Source organism: Pholis gunnellus (genome assembly GCF_910591455.1).
Source record: "Pholis gunnellus genome assembly, chromosome: 21".
NCBI classification, from domain to species: Eukaryota; Metazoa; Chordata; class Actinopteri; order Perciformes; family Pholidae; genus Pholis; species Pholis gunnellus.
The window spans coordinates 13523487-13544625 of record NC_136548.1 but is presented as its reverse complement, the minus strand read 5'-3'; the positions used below and the strand labels follow the sequence as shown (position 1 = coordinate 13544625).

At 42.4% G+C, this 21139-nt stretch overlaps 1 protein-coding gene across 1 annotated transcript in view; it reads left to right on the top strand.

Annotated features, from left to right (window-relative positions):
- Positions 1 to 19768: 19768 nt before the first annotated feature.
- Positions 19769 to 21139, top strand: part of chst15 (carbohydrate sulfotransferase 15) — a 35833-nt gene continuing 34462 nt past the window's right edge. The window contains exon 1 of the mRNA XM_079182816.1: positions 19769 to 19947. The gene's annotated coding sequence lies outside the window, so the exon portion shown is untranslated. The remainder of the gene's footprint in view (positions 19948 to 21139) is intronic.

Sequence of the window (21139 nt, the reverse complement as noted above, 5' to 3'; positions counted from 1 at the left end):
TGATATCGGATCGGTACACGGTACGCATGTAAAAAATGTTTTGCGAAAATCTTCAGAAGCATCATAAGAGGTACTTAAAAGATGCATCTGAATCTGCAAGTATCAGATCCTCGGGGTCATTGTTTTATTTTAAAATATGCTGGAGTGCAGAGACAAAACAACGGAAAATGTGTTCCTGTCCAAACTCTTACGGACGTCACTGCATGTGTAAAGTAGGTCAGGAGCAACGAAAAGTAGAGCCGGGGAGGATGGTTGGTGTGAAGTGATGAATAGGAGAGAGTTCAGCTCAGTATGAGTCATCATGGGTGGCGAGGTGGTAGGCAAACAGCATTCCTGTGTCAATAATGAAGGAGGGACTCTGTGAAGAGGGGAGCCATCATGAGGCAAACTGAACTATCAAGTCGGAGCGGCTCACAAATGAAACGGAAAAGTTAAACATGCTCTCACCTTTGTAGAGGTGGGAGTGACACCGAGAGGTAAAGATGGATTCCAGTTCATTTCCATGACTTGAAAGCAGCTCACACACACACACACACACACACACACACACACACACACACACACACACACACACAGCACAAAGGCATCCGGCTCAAACCACCTTACTGACTTTGAGGTCGTTAAGGTGCCACACTAGCTTTCACTGTAAAAAGCCCAGCAGGGTTGAACGCCTTTCCTAATGAGCATCTGCAACACTGTCAGCGCCGCGGTACATGTTTTGATGGCAAACACTGCAATCCATTATTCCGTTCAACTGAGAAACAACAAACAGCGCGGAGAAGAAGAAGGAAAAAAAAAAAGAGAAAAAGTCCAGGACACGCAATCAGGCCCTGCAAAATGTGCAGCACATGAATAAAACATTAGCAGAAGAAGAAGATTTTACACAGTGAAGTCTCTCCGTGGACTTTTTTTACTGTACACAGAGAAGCTCGAGCAGTCGGCGATAATGCACAGCGAAACATTTTATGAACAGCTCATTTTTTGCTCTGCAGGTATCCCGCTATTCATGCAGACCGAGGGGGGACAGTTACATGACAATTTGAAACCTGACTCTGAATATGTGAAGCTCAGCCCCCTGTGGATGTTAATGTATTAAATGTTCTTTACCGACCGGGGAAACCTGTTTTCTCAATCAGCCTCCTAAGATCCTACATGAAACTATTTTCTGCCAAGGTTAGAACGGCTTTGGTTATTTCTCACGAGAGACCTTTTTAGTATATTTATCAGTCTTTGCTTTCACCGGTTTGCCAAGTTTGAGTGCTAAACATACCTAAGCATGTTTTCTTTACTTTGACAGTTGCTTATTTAGTCATGAATATTTAATATAGAGACATCTTTTAGATGTTACAACTAACTTTTCTCAAAAATCTGACCTTTATTTAACTGGTATGGTCTCTCAACAAACATCATCAAAGTGTAAGCGTCTCTCCTCCAGCTCCGTGAAGGAGCCACGATTCTATCTGCAATTTTCCCCAAGCCCCGTGAAATCTGTGAGAAGTTTGCTTTTCCACTCAGCTCGGCTGCACCTTGGTGACAGGCCTACCCAGACTTTACATCCATGAGGGGCCCCCTTTTTTCATATTACAACATCAGAAATTCCTGCGGCCGTGTTGCACAGTGCCCTGACTGTCTGGAGCTCCTGCCAAGTCCATAGTAACAGACAAGCCTATATTTAGCCGTGTGTACGGACCGTTGGAACACGCTTAAAATAGTTAGGAGGGAGACACGTGGTTTAATGCCGCCCCACAGGGGTCCATCGGGCTGTCGAATATTAAAACTGCACAAACACAGCTCTTATTGTGCTACGACTGGATCTTGGCTCTTGAACATGGACATGATTACTTACCTGTGTATGTGTTGCAGCTGTGAAGAAGTCTAAAAACTAAATTGAAAAGTCTCTAAAACCGCAATGAATCATTTACTCCCCTAAAGGTTGTCAAATAAGACTGCTTTGCTTGTGGATACAGAAGCCTTTTAGCCCGCAGCTATATGGGCTCAACTCGAGCGAAAATGCTGTGGATTTTTAATGCAGCCTTTGCCCCCTTCCACTTATCTAACAGGTCCAGCTCTCCAACCTAGTCCAGAGGGAAGCCTGTAGCTTTAAAAAAATAAATAATAATCTGGCAGCATGCCATGAAATGCCTAGAGGAAACAATGACTGACGGTCCACAACATCAAAGATGTAACCCAAGTCACCTTGATGCTAGAGGTCCAGAGACACAAGCAGAGGAACATCAAAACTCCAGAGCCTCCGGCCTTCATGCACGCGCACACACACACACACACACACACACACACACACACACACACACACAGCTCAGATGGATGTCAACTATCTTTCCACATTTTAGACGAGACTTTGAACAGCATGCACAATCAAAGGCTCAAAGGGAATCATGATATCATGAAAGACACGTGGGCCTCAACCTCTACAATATACGTTTCTGTTAAATATTTAACTCTCACATTTATAATTTCTTTGAGAGGAGACCCTCTGCAGCTTCTTTTGGAATTTATAAAAACAGCAGAATGAAACACTACACGCCATTGTCTCCATCACTAACCTGGGCGATCCTAAGTATATGTTTACAGTCCGTTGAAGTGATCCATCTAATGAATCACTACGTGAAATGTTTCACTACGTGAAAAAAGAACCAGAGGCAATTGCTGTTTAAGTGTGGAAGGAATCAGAATGGCTGGAAGCTGAGATAATGATGTGGCATGAGCAGATAAACTGGCGGTGTGAGCCAACAACTGAAATTCCTGATACGCTCCTATTGTAAACATAGGAGCGTATCATCACTATATTTAGGCTGAATTCCATAGAGCCTGTTTGGATTAAGCCATCTCTTTGTTGATATTACGGATACATGTCACAGCCAGATTTTCCACAAGTGGAAAGAAAAATGTAATCAATCCATCCATGTGCAGGCAACTTTCTTCCACGCCTAAATAAAAAGTCTATCCCAGTCTAAGCATGGCGTCCACAACCGCAGAGGAGACCCAGGGCTGCTAAAAAAACATGCTTCATACACTCACCGATAACCTTTAACCGGCTAATAAACATCATAATTCTGTCTGAAAATATTTGTTTTCCACCTGCAGGAACCATAAGGTAGGTGGATATTTCGACGTGCACAGATATTGGGAGCAGAAAGGTGGAATAGTTTTTTTTGGGAATGCAGTGGGCTCCGAGCGGCACGGTGGTCCGGGCTCCGTGACCCTTGTGTGCGATGGTGTGATGGTGTTTGGGGACTTTTTCAGACAGCGGCTAATATCTTGCCAGCTGGAACAAGTTCCTAGAGCGTTCTTGGCTCGTTCCCTGCTCTGCTGACATTAAAGCCAGCGCTCTGATTGCCTCCTTCCTTCCCTCCCTCCTTCCCTTCCCTCCCTCCTCCTCCTCCTCTCCTTACACCTCTTCGAACCTGAATAGCTGCTCCCGTGAAGCCCCGAGATGCTGATTATGCTGAGCAACGCGCGCTGGGAGAGCACCAATTACCCTGATGTACCTTTTCATGTTTGCACATTGTTGAGCAGCACGTCGGCTGGTGTCCCAGGTGTACACAGCGGCACCACATGTCTGGAGAGGCAGCAGCAGCGGCCGCAGAGGTGACTTTCTCTGAAGGGATGAAGAATAGATGGAGGGCGGCAGTCATGATTGTCACGGGAAGAATGATGATGAACAGAGAATAAACCAGTTAGGGATGTCGCGATATACCGGTAATAATTAATGTATTTTCCTGGTTTTACCAGCCATCTGCAACTAATGAGTATTTTCAATATTGGTTAATCTCTTTATCATAGTTTGATTAATTGATTAATTATCCAGTATATATTATGTGAAAAATGTTCATCAGAATTTTCCACAGCCTGAATTAATTAAAAATTATTTAAAAGCAGCGAAAGGCAGCAATTTCTAATATTTGAGAAGCAGCGAAGGCTTGGCTTTTGTCCCTGATAAATGAGTTACATGGGGTTAATTCATATTTAATTTTGCACAAGAATAAAGTTGGGAGACAAAACTAATTTAAGAATTTAATTAATTTAACTTTGACTTCTATGCAACCTCGCCAGGATATCTACACGTCTCCTAGCTTGGGTCAATGTGCAAAAATGCAGAAGCCTACATTTCCCATAATGCAACTCAAAACATATTTTGTAAGACTTCCCCTGCCTCCTAAATTCACATATTTTAAGCTCCATGCTCTTGTTTGTTACACATGCTTTCTGTTATACATTTTAAATCTCAAACCCAATCTGAGGTAACCTGTGATGTCATCATCAGGGCTAATTTCTTGGACTTCATTATCTTCATTATAAAACAATAGAGGACGACTATTTTCACAGGCACGATGACTGAACTTACAAGGAATCAACTGCTTTCCCCCCTCCATTTTGTCCTGGAGTTAAAATCCTGCCTGAGGTATGAATTTCATCTTCACACATTAGCATCAACCCGACATCACAATCCCTGACTCAGCATTCGCAAAGTGCTCGTGGTGTGATGCGTATGACTGCAATAAATAGATGACCCCATGTCAACTCTCCATCAGCACCCAGACCTTGGAGAAAGCCCTGCGCTGTGAACGGCCTCACTGGCACCGAGCTGATGCAGCTTCTCACATCTACCGTAACAGAAAGAGGAAACATGCAAAACGAGGTTAAACAGCACCATTTAAATGCAGGGTTGGTAAGCTGTAATTTTTTCCAGCCGTATGCTAAGCTGCAGGACATCTCCATTCCAATTCGTGCATTAAAACGCTTAGTATCCATTTCAGAAACACAGCAAATGTAATGCTTTTATGCAGAATTACATAATGAATACATGATTACAAGTTGCTGCTGAATGCTGATGTGTACATTAGGATGAATGAAAATCAGCTTGTCACACATTATCCCTGCTAAAGTCCTTAACACCATGAGCTTAAGCTGACTCGCGGTAAGCATTTGTGCAGATACTTGGGTAATTATATTTCCATTTGGGAAAATCAACAAAGCGAGCACATGTATGTCTAGAGTACTGTAGTTCTAAAAGGATTTTCTATAGCAGGTGCGACGTAGTGATGTCACCCTTTTCATGTCTGATGACATCTCTGCGGGCAATTCCTCTCACAAAGTGATTTGTTATTGTCTCCACAGGTCACAATTGCAATCAAATTGTTCAGGCGTTCAGTAGGTGAAGCAGATCCACGGTGCCAGTTTTACTTTAGGTTATAAAGCCAATGATTTGCTTCTAGGCTGGTTTGAAAAAAAATATCAATCTAATGTTTGAGGTTGCTGGAGGAGGTAGCAGCTCATTGGTGCTTCCCAGAGGGATCCAGCCCATAATGCCTCTATCTAACCTCTTGGGCTGAAAAAACAATCAAATTCGCGAGGTGGAGGTCTCTCCGAGCGTCTGCCTCCTATAATAACACCTGTCTCTGTCGGCTGGAGGCGTGTGAGCAGCGGCGGCCATGTTGGAGAGCTTTGCAGGAGCTCCTTTTGTCGGCACCAGTCCGTGGCCAGAAAAGGAATGCTCGAACAGAGCCCAAAGCTTCAGGCAGTGATAACAGCCTGAAGCTTAGAAAAAAGGTACATCACTGACAGTCCTCTTGTCAACGACGATATTAAAGCAGAAGATGTATTAAAGAATGTACAACAAAGAGAAAAAACTAATGAGTCCACTATGTTTTAATGTGTGTTTCCATTACTCCCACAACTCTACTGTTGGTTCACTCTCAACGCTCTCATCTGCATCGTTGTCCGACGTAGCGACAAAGACGATGACGATGATACGTCAGCGTTGTTTTTACGGCTCGTTTCCGCTGCCTCAAAGTGGCCACAAAGGCAGGTTTAAGGGTAACTTTAACATCATACCATTTTCATTGCTGCTTGTGTTTTTATCAGCTGACATGGCGATAAAGAGGAGGTTAACATGCAACGCGGGCCCTCGTCTGGACTTGAACCGTGGATGATGAGGTTTTCTACAACACTTTTAGCTTTCTGTTGGAGTGCAGACCTGCGTGGCAACATTTCCACCTCGGCCAAGCAACAAAATCGTTTTGTTTTCTATTTATTTTGAAAATGTGCAAACGGGTGAATGGAAATGTACCTTCAGTCCTCGGCACCAGGCTCGTGGAACAGAAAAAGCATGCTGGCTAGCTCTTTGCTGAATACAAATGAAACGTTTTCTGTATGATTCGGGCATGTATGCAGTACGAATGTAATACGACGTTTCTCCCCAGCTTCCCATTTGAGATGCAATGCTGAAACCACTCAAATGAAAAGCAGCGTTGAGGAGCATCTTAGTGTTCATTAAAGGTGAGCAGCAACATCTGAGGAATATCAAAAAAAAGGCTTGGGCTATTGCCTGAGTCGCTCTGCTGTGTTTTGATAAAAAAAAAGAACCCTCTTTGAGTTAATTTAGGCTGCATCATTAATCAAAGAAATTAATTTGACTAAATATTTCAGCTTAGGAGTGCGAGGCTGATAGATGACAGCTTTTTTAAGGTCAGAGATCAGCAATCCCATGTGTGATATTTAGCTATAAATGGAAGAAGCAAACGCAAGGGATTATCCACAATTAAGGATGCATCCTGGTGAATATTCATGAGCGGAGGTTGCAAGTGTAAAAGAATCTAGCTCTTTATCAGCTCGCATGCAGATACTTACCTTGGGCTTTTTGGAAGCCTCTTTTGATCCTGGTATCTCCTCAGTCAATCTATCTTCCCTCAAACCTTTGCTTTGACAGAGATTTCTTTCGTCGATTATTCTATATGAAGCAAGTGGGCACTTCAGCAAACAAACTTGAACCCACTTTAAGTGCTTGTATGCCTCAGGTAACACAAAACAATCTTGAGAGGACTCATTGAAGTATTCAAAGCATGCAAAGATGTGAGAAATCGTTGTATTGGCAGCAAGAGAATCATATCTGCCACCATCTAATCTTGCATCCTGTGTATGTGTGATGGCATTGACCCCCCCCCCCACACACACACACACACAGATTCACCCAGAACATGACGAGTGGTAAAACAGCGTCCACATTTCCAACACAAGCCGAGCAGAAAGGAGAAGAGCACGCAGACTGGATCCAAGTTTCTTTTTGGATCCAACAATTTGTCTCCTCCTCAAACTGCGTCCGTTCTCACATCCAACAACTTTGTTTTTAGAAAATTTAAAATGAGTTGCATAACAGGAGCAAAACACAACGCTGACCTTTTGGGGAGGAAACTCTGAGTCGATGTTCTGAGACATTTTGTACCGACTGCTAAAAGAAACTTTGGCGACCTGAGAGGGCATCGGCGCTGACCAGAAAGCAGTTTCCAGCAGAATGTGGCCTTCATACTTTCCACATTAAGAAAACATGAGCATAGAGAATTTTCAAATCCACATCTTCTTATAGAAGAAATCGCACCGACAGGCAAAGAGAGTCCCTCACAGGTTTGTGTGCGGTCCAGTACGGTTGAGATGACATTTCCATTAATGCACCATAACGGGCCACTGCAGCACAGAATAAAGTGCTGATCGATCCCACTCTAATGTTCTCCATCGAAGGGAAGAATGCCATCATACTGCGTGTAATTAGGTATGGTTGCTTCAGTAACAGCGTATACATTTCTGAAGCTGAAAGAGCTTTTTCATGTACCAATACTCTCCATAGTTCATTCTGTGTGTGGTGTCACAGACCTGCTGTCTTGTTCAAGGATCAGTGGACTTTACTTTTATGAATTATGATGTTATACTGCATCTTAAATACTCTTCTCTTAGTTCAAATGTTTTAGTATTTTTCTCTTGAGTTACATTTCTTGTGTGAAAGTTGCTATTTAAATCAAGTTTATAGTTATTGCTGTTATAATATTTGAAATCCTGGAGTCTATTATGACACCTTTTCTTTTGAAATGTGCTCTATTTGCCCCATTTGACTTGTATTATTTTAAATTGTTGCACCGGATGTAGTTTAAAAGAGTCTGAATTGTAATAATCACTAAGCCTGCATGATAGGGATGATGTATCTTTGTAGGCATTGCACAGGTTCCCTCAACAAAATAAGCTCTTCAGCAAACATGTTTATGATACTTGCACGTTTTGTTCAGCAAGATAAGCCTTACAAAAATGACCACCGCTTTTTGACCAATGACAGCAAGAATTCTTCAGTGTGCAAACACGGGGAAGAGAAAGCCGTCCTCCCTGCCTAATTACCTTCGCACATCATGCTGATCACGGCAGGCTATGATCGGTTGGGGTTCAAGATGCAGTGTGACATGTCTAACCAAGTCTTGGCAGGAATCCAAGCCATTAATCCTCTGCATTCTTAATGAATAACTCTACAGCTAATTAAAAAGCCTAAAAAGTTTACCTGCTGAACCAGTTTGTTTCTATTTAGCTTTTGCAACAACTAGCCTGTATGCTTAGTCAGCTTGGCTCTTAATAAGGGCTAAAAAAATGTATTTTAAAATCTACTTTTCTGGGTTTCACATTCTGACACATGCTTGTACTGCAACTTTCTCTATACAAAGTGGAAGATTTCCTGCAGACCGTGTAAAATGTGACTGCATCTATGCTCATCTTTTAAGACCGCAGTTCTGGTTGCAGGTGAATTTACAGTATCTCCTGCCTACTTGTAAACAACAATGATTTATTCCCCGGCAGCAGCTATACGCGTCAGGATGAGAATCTCAGAAAGATCGACGGCTAAGCACACAGCGGAAATGAAATGGAAAACCCATGTTTAGAGATAAACAGACGGAAACAAAGAGGGGTAACAGTGCAGAGGAGGGGCGAGTAACAGATCTGGCATCAGTCTGGAGCCCAAGTCATCAAATTAAATTCATCGGCTGTAGAATAATGACCCGGCTTAAAACCGCTGAAGTGCTGACAAACAGCTTTAAATATGCATGTAAACGGAGTCACTCTCGCATGGAAAATGTGAGGCGGCTGTGGGGAGTTTGAGCCCACTCCTGCTTGTGTTGTGGGCCGCAGAGCTGAGCCCACTTTGAACTTTATGCCCCAGTTTCTCACAGTCAGACACAGCAGGCATCATCCCAGTGTTCCCCCATGAAAGCAGCTCGGACCGGCCATTATCCGGCAATAAAGCCTTTGGCTTCGCTGTATGGTGGCCAAAGCCCCGGGGGATGAGATAAGACGTGAGGGTGGATTTGGCTCTCAAAGCTGTAAATCTTTTTTACATGCCCTCCTCCCGACTCATGTTGGAGGCTCTTGCTGTCCGCGCTAATTGGTTGAAAAGGACTCTCCCGGCACGAAGCTATGAAAAGAAAATGAGCGGCGGGAATCCGATTGGCTTCGCGTACACATACAGGAGTTTGGAAAATGACAAAGGGATGAAACAAGGGGCGGCGAAATGAAAGTAACAATGTATCACAAGACAACGATGTGTTGGTATGGATTGCGCAACAGTAAATATGGATCACGAGATTTAAGGAATGGTTTAACATTTGGGGAAAACACTTATTCGCCTTCTTTGCAAGAGTTGGATTGATACCGCTCTCATATCTGTGTGCTAAATATGAGGAGTGTCGGCGGTAGCTTAGCAGACACGAGAGTGATATTGATCTAACTCAGCAAATTTTCTAAACGTCGAACTATTCCTCGACTAAATCAGTTCATGCTCCCAAATGTCACAAGTGTATGCTTGAACATATCTGAACCGCCTCAACTGCAGCCTGAAAATGGCGACAGGCTTCTGATCTTAGAATAGATCCTAGAAATGTATCTTTGAATTGATGTTTGTGGAAAATGTCGTTGTTTGGCAACTTTAAATCACACATTGGCTCTTTATCTATATGAGGCGTTTCCTTCGAGATATTTCTTTTATAAAGTAAAAATGCTGCTTCAGTTTTAAATGTAAGATATTCTTACGTTTTTTTTTTATTTACACAAAACACCTTTAAGAAAAGCTACTTTGAAAAAAAAATTCAGATTTGCCCAATTACAGAAGGAACATTTAGAAAACGTGTCCTGTTACACTTTGTATTAAAATGTAATGTCAGAAATATGTTAATGATATTAGCACATTAACTGTTTTAATACTAAAAAATAAAGATGGGGAGATAATGGCAAAAAAAATAAAAATCAGAGCAGGAAGGGATGCAACAACCTGTGTTTTGGAAACAGCAGCTTGGAGGGTAATAATGACCTTGGACATGTGCCCATGTCTGTGTGAGTCAGCAGACTGTGTGCTGCTGCTGTGCTGCTGCTACAACAACACCTGAATCAGTGTGAAACAGCAAGGCATCACAATAATGCTCAGTAGAGACGAGGTGTGTGTGTTGGGGGGGGGGGGGGGGGGAGTGTAGATTTGTGGGTGTTGTTGGGACAGTGATATGGGAACATCCATTTGGAGTTTGCAGCCAGTCTTGAGTACTAGATTCATAACATCTTATCACCGCATTACACGCTCCGATTTGAAATAAAGCAAAAACGTCAGAATGAAACAAGACAAGTTGTTAGTGAAGATGAGAAGCCCAAATAACCCCCCTGTGGCGGTTGCTATTTTGAGCTGTTTTTTTAATTATCATCCCCAGGGGAGTCACATCTTGTCAGAGGTCGTTGTCTCCGACTGAACGTCGGCAGTGATTTAGCATTTTGATCCCAAAAATCTGAACTGAACGGACATGATGTGTGCAACATTGTCCTCTCAATGTCCTCAGTGCTGAAATGATGAGGTCGTTTAATCGGTCAGTCAATCAAAAGAAAATAAACTGACAACACTAATAATTGAGAGACTGTTAAATACAATAATTAAGCAATCTCTTTGACCTAAATATATTTGGGTTTCAAAGTATTACTGGGCATTTGTAACGACCACTTTCCACTATTCTTTGAGATTTTGAGAATGATCAATCAATTAACGTCAGAATTGCATAAATCCTTCCCAAAAATATTCATGAGTGGCAGCCCCTTTGTTGATTATTCCTTCGTATGGCCTTGCTATCCAGTATTTTCCATCTTACAGGTGCAAGTGAGCACATTAAGTATTTTTGCCGATGTTTTTTAGATGAATACACCGTGTCCACTTTCCATTCCCTTCCTTTTTTTTCTTCAGTCTTGCCCGATCCTCCCGTCCCTTCTGCTCGATATATTCTCCCCGTTGTGAATGAATGGGACTCAGTGTTAATGGAGGATGTGAAGTCACCCCCTTGGCGGAGGAACACAGGTTGGCACCTGGACGGAGCAGCTGTCTCGCTGTCTGTGACTGACAGATTGCAGCTTGGGAAACAGGACAAGCAGCCACACAGCCGGGCAGACAGCGACCTGGACGCCGGCCATTCAATTAATCTCCGCCGCCATCAGCCTCACAGCCATTTTGACTCGGCCACCGCTCCGGTGCAGATTTACTCACCTGTGTTCCCCCTCCAGACCAGTGGAGTGGAGCCCAGTCAGACAACATCACCCTTTATTTCCATTTTTACAACCGAGGAGAGGCGCAGCAAGCAAACGTCCAAGTATAGTTCGACAAATTCAGCTCGGATTTCTGAATTACACACAGAGCTGTGTGTCTCTCTAATTTAATAGATCAATATTTGACAGGCCTCATAACTTAAGTCCAGCTAAATGTATTTCTACTGCAATTTGATCATCTGATCTGTCGCACAGAGGTTGATTTTGGCTCTTGCGTGAATATGGATGGCTGCTTTTTCTTGAATAGTGAACCTCTGGGCTCTTTCTTTCATTCAACGGGCCATCTGCTTTTAATCTAAAGTTACAGTACGTGGCAGACGTGAATGCGTTACTGTCTGTCACCCTGCTGAACCAAGTCACTTGTCATTTGTCTTGGCGTGTTTGATTTAAATACCAAAGTTGGACTTCGAAGTGTGTTCATTGTGTCAGCAAAATTTTAGAGAGCTGAAACAATGAAGCGATGAGTTGATGGACAGAAAACCCATCAGGATGTTTTATTTATTTGACAATTTAACACATTTATCAAGTAACAATGTCAAACATTTAATCTTTCAACTTGCTGCATTTCTTAGTTTTATATATGTTAAAAATCTTTACACGTATTTAGTTTTGTATAAAAAAAGTTAACTTTTTCACTCCCCATTAAGCACCAGTGTCCCTTTATATAAAAACCCAGCTTGTCAGATTTGACGTGCTGCTGTGCACAATAGACTCAGACCTTCTCTCACTTTACTTGTCATTTAGAGATATAATAGCTCGCTGTGCCCCAGAAGTACGCACAGTCCTCTGTAATGGAAGTTATCATTATACTCAATCTGCATATTACATTTTCCTTGAGAATATTCACAGGCTTTATGACCTTATGCGCTTTAAAAAATCTCTTGTGATCACAGAACTAAAGAAAATCCAATTTAGGTTCCTCACTATCAGGCCGTGGGGTTTAATGAAATGGCTGGTGTTAGCCGCGCTGCTGGGGCAATCTGAGTTCAGAGAGGCATCCCGCAGTACGTTGACCCATCAGAACCATGCTAATTAGTTAAATGTGGAGGCCGAGCAGTGATTACCCTGCTGGAAATCCCACAATGCAATGTGCAAATCTTTTGCATTAAACCAATTATGTGCGTTTGATCTGTGACCGGAACACAGGAGAGGTCTTGTGCCTGTGAAATCATCATTAATCACTGTTATTTGTATGGAAACGGTTATTGATTGGTGGAAATAGCCACACAGCTATGCCACTGCTGTGCCACTGAAAACATTTGTCATTTGCTCCCTATTCTGTTCTCTCAGGGAAGACAACAATCACAAGATGAAAACGTGACTTTGAAGCTAAAACTGCACAAAAAAAAAAGCCTGCGCCTCCCCCGAGCAGGAATTTCATGCTAGTATTCATTCATAGCAGGAAAGGGATGTGCAACGGTGAGGACATCAAAAGCGGATACGCCATCAAACTGTTTCTGATGAAGCAGAGGAAATGTGATCCCCCCAGTGTGCACACCCTGAAACACTGAGCACAAGATTTTGAAGTGAGCCGACTGAAAAATAAACGTGCATCCACACTCTGGCACACTGCAACGTAGTGCAGTGTTCACAACTCGGCATCGCTTCAAAAGCCTCGATGTGGTCTCCCCCACTTCAGACATAAGCGTCTCAAAAATATACTGCTCAAGCTGCGTCTGCGGTCGCTGTTTGCCTGTAAAACCAGCAAAGGAATACTGAACCCATGAATGAAAATAAAAGTGAGTGACAGGTTTCCATTACTCTGAAATAATGACTTCATTATAACCCTCTTAGAGTCCACGGTTTATTTACACGGCAGTGCCATTTAAGAATCTCATTAAAGCAGGATAAGATGCTAATGGGAGCAAATGATATGTACTTCTGTTTACCTCCAGCCATCTTTCAGTTCATGTCCGTGTCTCGGTTGATATTTGAATTCCTTTGTCGGCTCATTAAAAAACCCTCAGTCCCAAACCAATGAGGTTTGTTTCCTGGCATTAGGCATGTTTAGTTTTCCTCAGGAAGACATTCAAATAGTGTTTATTCTCTAAGTATGTGGAAACGTGAACATTTCCTGTGAAAACATGTTTCTTTAATATACTCTGGCAATAACCGACATTGCCATTCACTTTCCATTAGCAAAACCCGGATGCCAATTATTGTTGGATATGACAATAATATGTGATGAAACCAGCAACGTTTGCAGAAAATAAACGTATTTGTAACCAAGGAAACAGCCAAGGAGCATTGTGAATTCAGATGGAGCCTCTCAAATAATATCTGAATGGAAAAGTTATACATTTGGATATTAGTTATACACTCCATCCCTGCAGCTCTCTGACTGACTGCAGTCTTTCTAAGCATTGGAAACTAAAAATGTGTCTTTTTCTTTCAATGCTTTCAGAAAACTCTCTTGAAAGAGATGGATCTTCAAGGTTAAAACGCTGACAATTTGACTTCTATTCACTGAACTTCTGAAGCCAGTTAAATACGTCGGTCTGTGTGGACAAAACGAATGGGCCTACATTTGTCTCTTCATCATTCATTCATTTTAAAGCAAAAGAAACACATTCAGGGTGATGACGTGTTTTGGCACAGTGTTTGGTTTTGAAAAGTTGTGTGTGGGTGTGCATGAGAGGTTGAAAAAAGGATATTGTGCCTTTGGGCTGCAACAAACGCTTACTTTCTTTCGGGACTAATCTCGCAATTATTAGATGGTTTCGTAAAGCTTAGAAAATTACAAAGTAAATCCATCACAATTACCCAAAAGACCAATTGTCCAATACCAAAAGATATTCAATTTACTAAATTGTAGTCGGTTAATATTCTGACAATTAGGGCTGCATTCAAAGATTCAAAGAAAAAGAAACTAAAGATTATTTTTAGTGTCAATTAATCATCAATGAATCGTTTAAATATTTAAAAAATAGTGAAAAAATGCCACTCGCAATATATAAGCCCATGGTGACGTCTTCAGTTTGTTTTGTCCGAGCAACAGTCCCAAACCCTAAGATATTAAATGTACTATCATGTATGACAAAGAAAAGCAGCAGACCTTCACATTTGAGAGGCTGAAGCCACAGAATATCAGGCGTTCGTGCTGGAAACTTACTGAAGCGTTTAAAATCTATAATAAAACCAGCAGCTTCCGATCGAACAACCGACTGATCGCCTAAATGTTGCAGCTCAACTCAAACAACAACTCCATCAAGCTTGCATGCATGAACTATCTGTATATTCCATGTTGTTAACATTATATTGTGTTGTTACCTTTCAGGTATGGGAGATTGTATATACGTGTGGAAAATGTGCGTATGTGCACTGTTATGGGCAAATGGGCGGTGACCCTGCCTAGCAAGCTGATGTATGGCTTCCTGTCCAGCGCTACAGGATTCGGCTCTATTGGGCTTCCTCCAGAGACGAGACCACTTCAAGAAAAACCTTTTCCACGAGAAGGAACCACAAACACGAGCGGGCCCTCATAAATCAAATGTGTATTCCTCTGCTGTTCTCCCCTCCGGTGACTCTTTGAGCGCAGCTATTGAGTATTGCAACAGAAATTTTCAATTCTTCCATTCATCCACCGACGTGTAAAAGAGCTATGACGAAGACGATGGAGTGTGGCAGCTCCGATCGAAAAGACCCCGTTTGCTCAAAGTGCTGAGGCAGCACTGTTTCTCGGCTGATGTCTCCCCCGGACCGTTGAGTCAAATATCTTACAGAGATTACAGCAGATTAGCACATATGATAACAATAATAATGACACAGATCAGCTTTAGTCAGCTGAACTTGGAGGAACCCCTCTAGTCGAAGAAAAACATCCACTAATGGTGGTAAATTTAGCCTGCTCTGTAGTAAGCCATATAGGAGTTTGCATTATTTATTCACATGATGTTAGTCTGTATCAAACCATCATTTAAGCTCTCTGGAACATCTTCCAGTAGAGCTACGAGAACTTCCAAACTCTGGCTTTGTTAAAAACATTCAAAAATGAACTAACATTATCAACAGAACGTGAAGAAGTAACAGTGTTGGCATCATTTTACTGCACACGGCTACTTTTTCATCAATAAATACAAGCAGTCTGATAAATCGGAAAGCAATTCAACCTGCGTCACTCAGTTTTTTTAAAATCTACTGAGACCAAACTCTTTTACCAACCGTAATCAAGTGTTGTGACTTCCTAAATATAACCACACACACACATGTTACTCGTGTTTTAGCTGCTGCTAGTAGCAGATATTGTACTGGAAGAGTGGATCTTGCAGAGAAAACATATTCAATAGATTGAAACTATATATACGTGTGACATGATTTTAAAGATTTTCATCTTCTGTGGGAAGAAATCAGCTCGAGGCTGAGAGCCACAGACAAGGTAGGGAAGTTTGAAAGTATTGAGATGAATTAACGCATTGATAGTTTGGGGAATTTTCATGGGTAGTTTTGACAATATGAAAACTACAGATCAAGATATGAACTCAAGGTTCGGAAAAGTTCATCATTTGAAGATTTGGGGTTGTATTAAGATGGTATGAAAAATGAGGGACAATTATTTCTGAAACTATTGTATCTTGTTTACTAAATTTAAACGTAATAACTTATTTTTCATGATGATTTCTCTGCAATATGAAATATCAGTTAAAGCGGGATTACAGCCATTCTTCAATCTGAAATTGCATTCCACGATCTTAGTTTTCGACCCTTATATCGGTGCTGAATAGCACATATGGGTCAGGCTGCAATCACCTTTCAGCCTTGACAGACTGAATGAAAGAGATGAGCAATACTCAGGCTGGAAAGAACCGCATGGCAGCAGCTCTAAAACCAGACTTAGCAACCAACACATTTGCACGGAGGACAAAATAGAGACACCTCATGCCCTCGTCATGAACAAAAGTATTGGAAACATACTGCATTCAGTGGAAACAGTGAATCATTTAAACATGAGGTCAGTGTTCACTCTACTCTAGGAAATCCCCAATATAATTTTATCAGACATCTTTTCCGCCCCCTCTCACTAAAAGGCATGTCTAAGAGCTATTATTTCTAATCTCATTTGACTGTCCTGCTCGGGTTCTGTGCAACATTTTAAACTCTTTCCATTATACGGAACACTAGAAACTGAACGACTATGTTTGAGCTGACGGGGGTGTGCTGTTCATAAAAATACCCCTCAACAGGGGAGCCGTGGGGATGCAGTTTCCTCCTCTCCATCCAGGTGAGATGGAAATTTCTGGTATGGATGTGACTCACGTGGACTCAAATGAGTTAATAACAGGGAATCAGCCTGACACTACAAAGTCTCGACTCGACTACAAAATAAAAGCTTTTCAATTTGATTTCTTTTGGCTCCTATTTTAAGGAAATATGAAACCTGACAAAATGTAACTTCATAGACTATTTTTGCGGTTCTTTGATCACATTTGGAGGCTTCAAAATCGGTTAGTGCAGTGGAAAACCACCACACTATGAGTTGGATTTGCTGACCACCAATAGCAGTGATGACACTGAATTGATTGTTACAGTGATGCATAAAGGGGAGTAAAAAGTTTCATGCCAACTGCCAAATATTAGCACTTTTATCTTTGGCATGCCGTTTTTTGAGAAAGCAATACTGGAATGTGTGCGATGATGCAAGCGACTGACTGAATGACACGGCCAAACTGAATTAACTAAGGTTCTGGGTCAAATATCTGGTCATTCATTTCAGTGGAATTGGCTCGAAGGCGAAAAAATGGCCACAAGGGCTTCAAGAACAAGCAAACACACACACACACACACACACACACACACACACACACACACACACACACACACACACACACACACACACACACACACACACACACACACACACACACACACACACACACACACACACACACACACACACGTGCGTCGCCTTCCTAATGTGTGTGTGATGACACACACACACACACACACACACACACACACATGTGCGTCGCCTTCCTAATGTGTGTGTGATGACACACACAAAACAAACGCGGGTATGCAATTGTCTTAGCTGAGAACACACAGGGAGACAGAACAAACAATAGCAGCAACGTTTTCCTATTTGTTTCCTTTCCAGTGACTTCCAGCGGGGTTTAATAGAGACGGAGGCTGAGACAGGCTGTTGCTGAGAGGCATGTCTCACTGCAGACGTGGGGCAAACCACACGCGCCGTGACTCATGTGCTCTGGATGACTTGCCAAGGAGATCACCATCATCATCATCAGTGTTGTTCATCAGAAGCTTTGAGGATGAATACTTGCAAACTGTGCTAATAGTTGTTTGGAATGAGATCATCCTCGAGTGAGATGTACAGCAGGCGATCAGAAAAATTCATTTTTTTGAGTAGATGAAATTCTTGAAAATCTATAACCTCCCTTGGGCTAGCTGTTTATTGCAATAAAGGAAAAGACATACTGGCAATAACGGATGTTGGAGGCCTCTGAAACTAGCACATGGAAAACAGCAACTGAAGGCTTAATGGCAGCCACGAGGATGCTTGTGATGATGATGATTGACTCAGCGACGGCAGCAGCAGATCCGTGGTGGCATCGCTGAAACACAATATGAAAACAACATATTTCCCAGCTTTGTAATCCGTCTCTCGCGGAGACAACTGCGGCCGCATGAGGCTACAGCGCGGCCAAGCTGCTCAATACGTCCGGATTCGTCATGACGAATCACCTCCCACGTCTCTGTTCCACATGCTTCCGTGATCCCTGCTGGACTTTCATCATGCAGGAATTGGGGGTTGGTCTGTCTGCTGAAACACCAGCAGATAAACACACATCCTCAAAGGAATGGGAAATGATTGGCCTTTGTTTTCCGAAGTAATTGCAGCGCTTTCTGTTATATTCCTTTGTCTTGGAGGCAAACACCTTGTCTAAATTCTCGAGCCGTAGCGGTAATGTCGTAGACGCCGCTAACTCAGTGCAAGGCCAAAGCTGAGCAAAGGAAACCTAACAAACGTACAGACATGATGTGGCCTGCTATAAATCCTGCTTTGCCTTAATGGTCTGAATAACTAGCCAGTGAGCAGCAGCTGTCTTGGTGGCCACGGTCCCCTCCCCCACTGTCACCCGCCCATAACCAACCCCTCTATAGACTCAATAATACAATGATGGTCCAATAGAGACTTGGGCAATAATATGTTATGGTGTTCATTTTGTGACTACAGAGGTCTGTATGTGTTTAGCGCATGGACTTAAAGGAGATGAATCAATGGTGAGCTTAAAGGGCCAGTTCGCGTAAATTAGTAAAAGCTTATTTTCTCATTGACCATGCAGAGGTGTTTGTCTCATTAAAATGTAATGTGTGTCTTGAGAGATAGATTACTACTCTGTTGATGATTAGCTTTGGCCTTTTCATGGGATTTGTTGACAACAAGAAAATCTAAATAGTAATTAAAGTAGGCCTAAGATATAAGAAAAAACAGACTATCACCAGAATTTTACCCCCACAATTTAAGTGACTTGTCTTTCCAGAAATACATGTGATTACTCAAAATAACCACTTTCATGGAATTAGACCGATCATCTATTTGTGTATGTCAAACCTTTCCCTGTTCTATTTGTGAGGTTATATATGTGGGATGGTAGGCAGTGATGCTGAATCGTCTTACTGCACGCATCAAATGTGTTTAAAGGATTTAGTACGAACAATTAAGATTTGATCAATGAAACTGAAGGAATGAATTAAGAGAGGGCACTCCTTCTGGTTGTGGCTGTTGATTTATTTATCCATCTTTTAATTAGAAGGCGTGTGATATGACATGCAGCAAAGCTCCCTGCCAGGACTCCCACAGGGAACGCTGCGGCTATATGGCAAGCGCCTCAACCACCAAAAGCCACTGGGACGTCCTTTGATTTAGAAAATAAAAATAAAAATGCAATCTTTCAATAGCTCTACTGTGAGCACCGCAAATGAAATTATATTCACCTCTATTGTATCAAGGTGGAGTCAGATATTTGAAACCGATATCTAAAAACCCGGGCAGGTAAAACCAAAACTATGTGCATGACTGTATAGAATTTAGGGTCGGTTAAAAAAAAAATGTGTATTTGTATATTTGTGTGAAGTGGCCCTTTAAATTAGTCTGTTAAATTCTAGTAGGAGATCATAGCTCGTATTAAGGGACCCCTGCTCACTGCTCCCTCTTTTGCTGCCTCTCACCCTTACCCCAGCACCAATAGAGACAGAGAGAGAGAGAGAGAGCGAGAGAGAGAGAGAGAGAGAGCGAGCGAGCGAGCGAGCGAGCGAGAGAGAGAGAGAGAGAGAGAGCGAGAGAGAGAGGCGCTGACTCCCACCGTTCATATCAGAGCTCGAGAGCGAGGCAGAAGGCAAAGAGAGGCTGTCACATCGCGGAGAGTCTACAACTTGTTCACGTGTAACCCGCCAGCCAAGGAAAGAAATAATAATTACACGGATTTACAAATGCCATTAATCCGGTGACCGGAATGGAAATATACGAGGCGGCAATGACAAGTTGTTTGATCCGGGTGGTCGCGTGAGCGGTGCAAAAAAAAGACACTCATGGTAGGATTTATTTCACACATTTTCTCTGCGATGTTTATCCTTGTGTATCTAGATTCCTGTACATGCTTTTTTTCATTTTTATTTTTTTTAAGTTTCTGTTGCGATATGTTGTCTTCATCAGTTCCGAGCCGGTGAAGTTCATGTACCCGGGTTTTTTTTAGTCTCGGAAAGCGAGTGCGTGCAGAAATGGAAAAGTTTTTTTTGGTGAGTGAGTGTGTGTGTGTGTGTGTGCGACCTGTATACAACCGGAGACATCGCCAATATAACGGGCTCCTTTCAGCGGAGAGGCGCCCGCCGCCCGTAGAGAATGAATGGGTCACTATGTGCTCTAATCTAACTCAAGAGTTGCCTCCGTTTGCTTCGGTTTAAAGTGGGAGAAAGAGCTGCATGCTTGTGGAGTTAACAGCATGTAGACTCGCATGTCGTTACACGAAAGTATTATATCAATTAGGCTACTGTCCGAACAATCTAATCACAGTCTCCATCAGGTCTGTGAGGGACTGCTTTTATTCCAGGAATCCGATATTTTGTCACGTTTTCTTTGTGCGGGAATATTGTGGCTTCCATTCATGAGATGCGTTGTTAGGCTCGTTTGTCCGTAAGAGCCAAAACAAAAGGATCTCCCGCTGACCAATGAGAGCAGGGGAAGCCTCGAGAGGGACGGAATGGTCCTCTCTTCTCTTTGTCCTACCTGAGACACCAAAATAGACCACATACCGCCGCGAGGCAACTGGACCTACTGGGAAATGCTGGCCAAATGGATCACCATGTGTAGCTGCAGCAGAGAAATGTTTCCATTTAAAAACAAAACAGTTTTAGGTGACTGGTTGCACACACAGACCTTATGTGGATCCTATACAGATCATTAGATGTGATGAAGTACAGTGTGTTGAGGATCTGAGGAGCCATCACAGCACCTGCTAATTAAACGTCCCACAGTTCACGCCACAACATCCCTAATTGACTCTTTAAATATAAAACAGGGATCTCTAGTCAGACTCATTTAAACGCATCACAAGACATAAGCGTCTACAATGGGCTCTATACGCCGATGCAATACGGATTCACGCGAGGGTTGATACGTTTTGGTTAATGGTGAAGACGTGCCCTCAGGGTGCATCACATCACGTTAACCTCCTCTCACTTCCCCTCATTACTTTCAAGTTGCAGGAGTTAATGTGCGGAGTAGCAC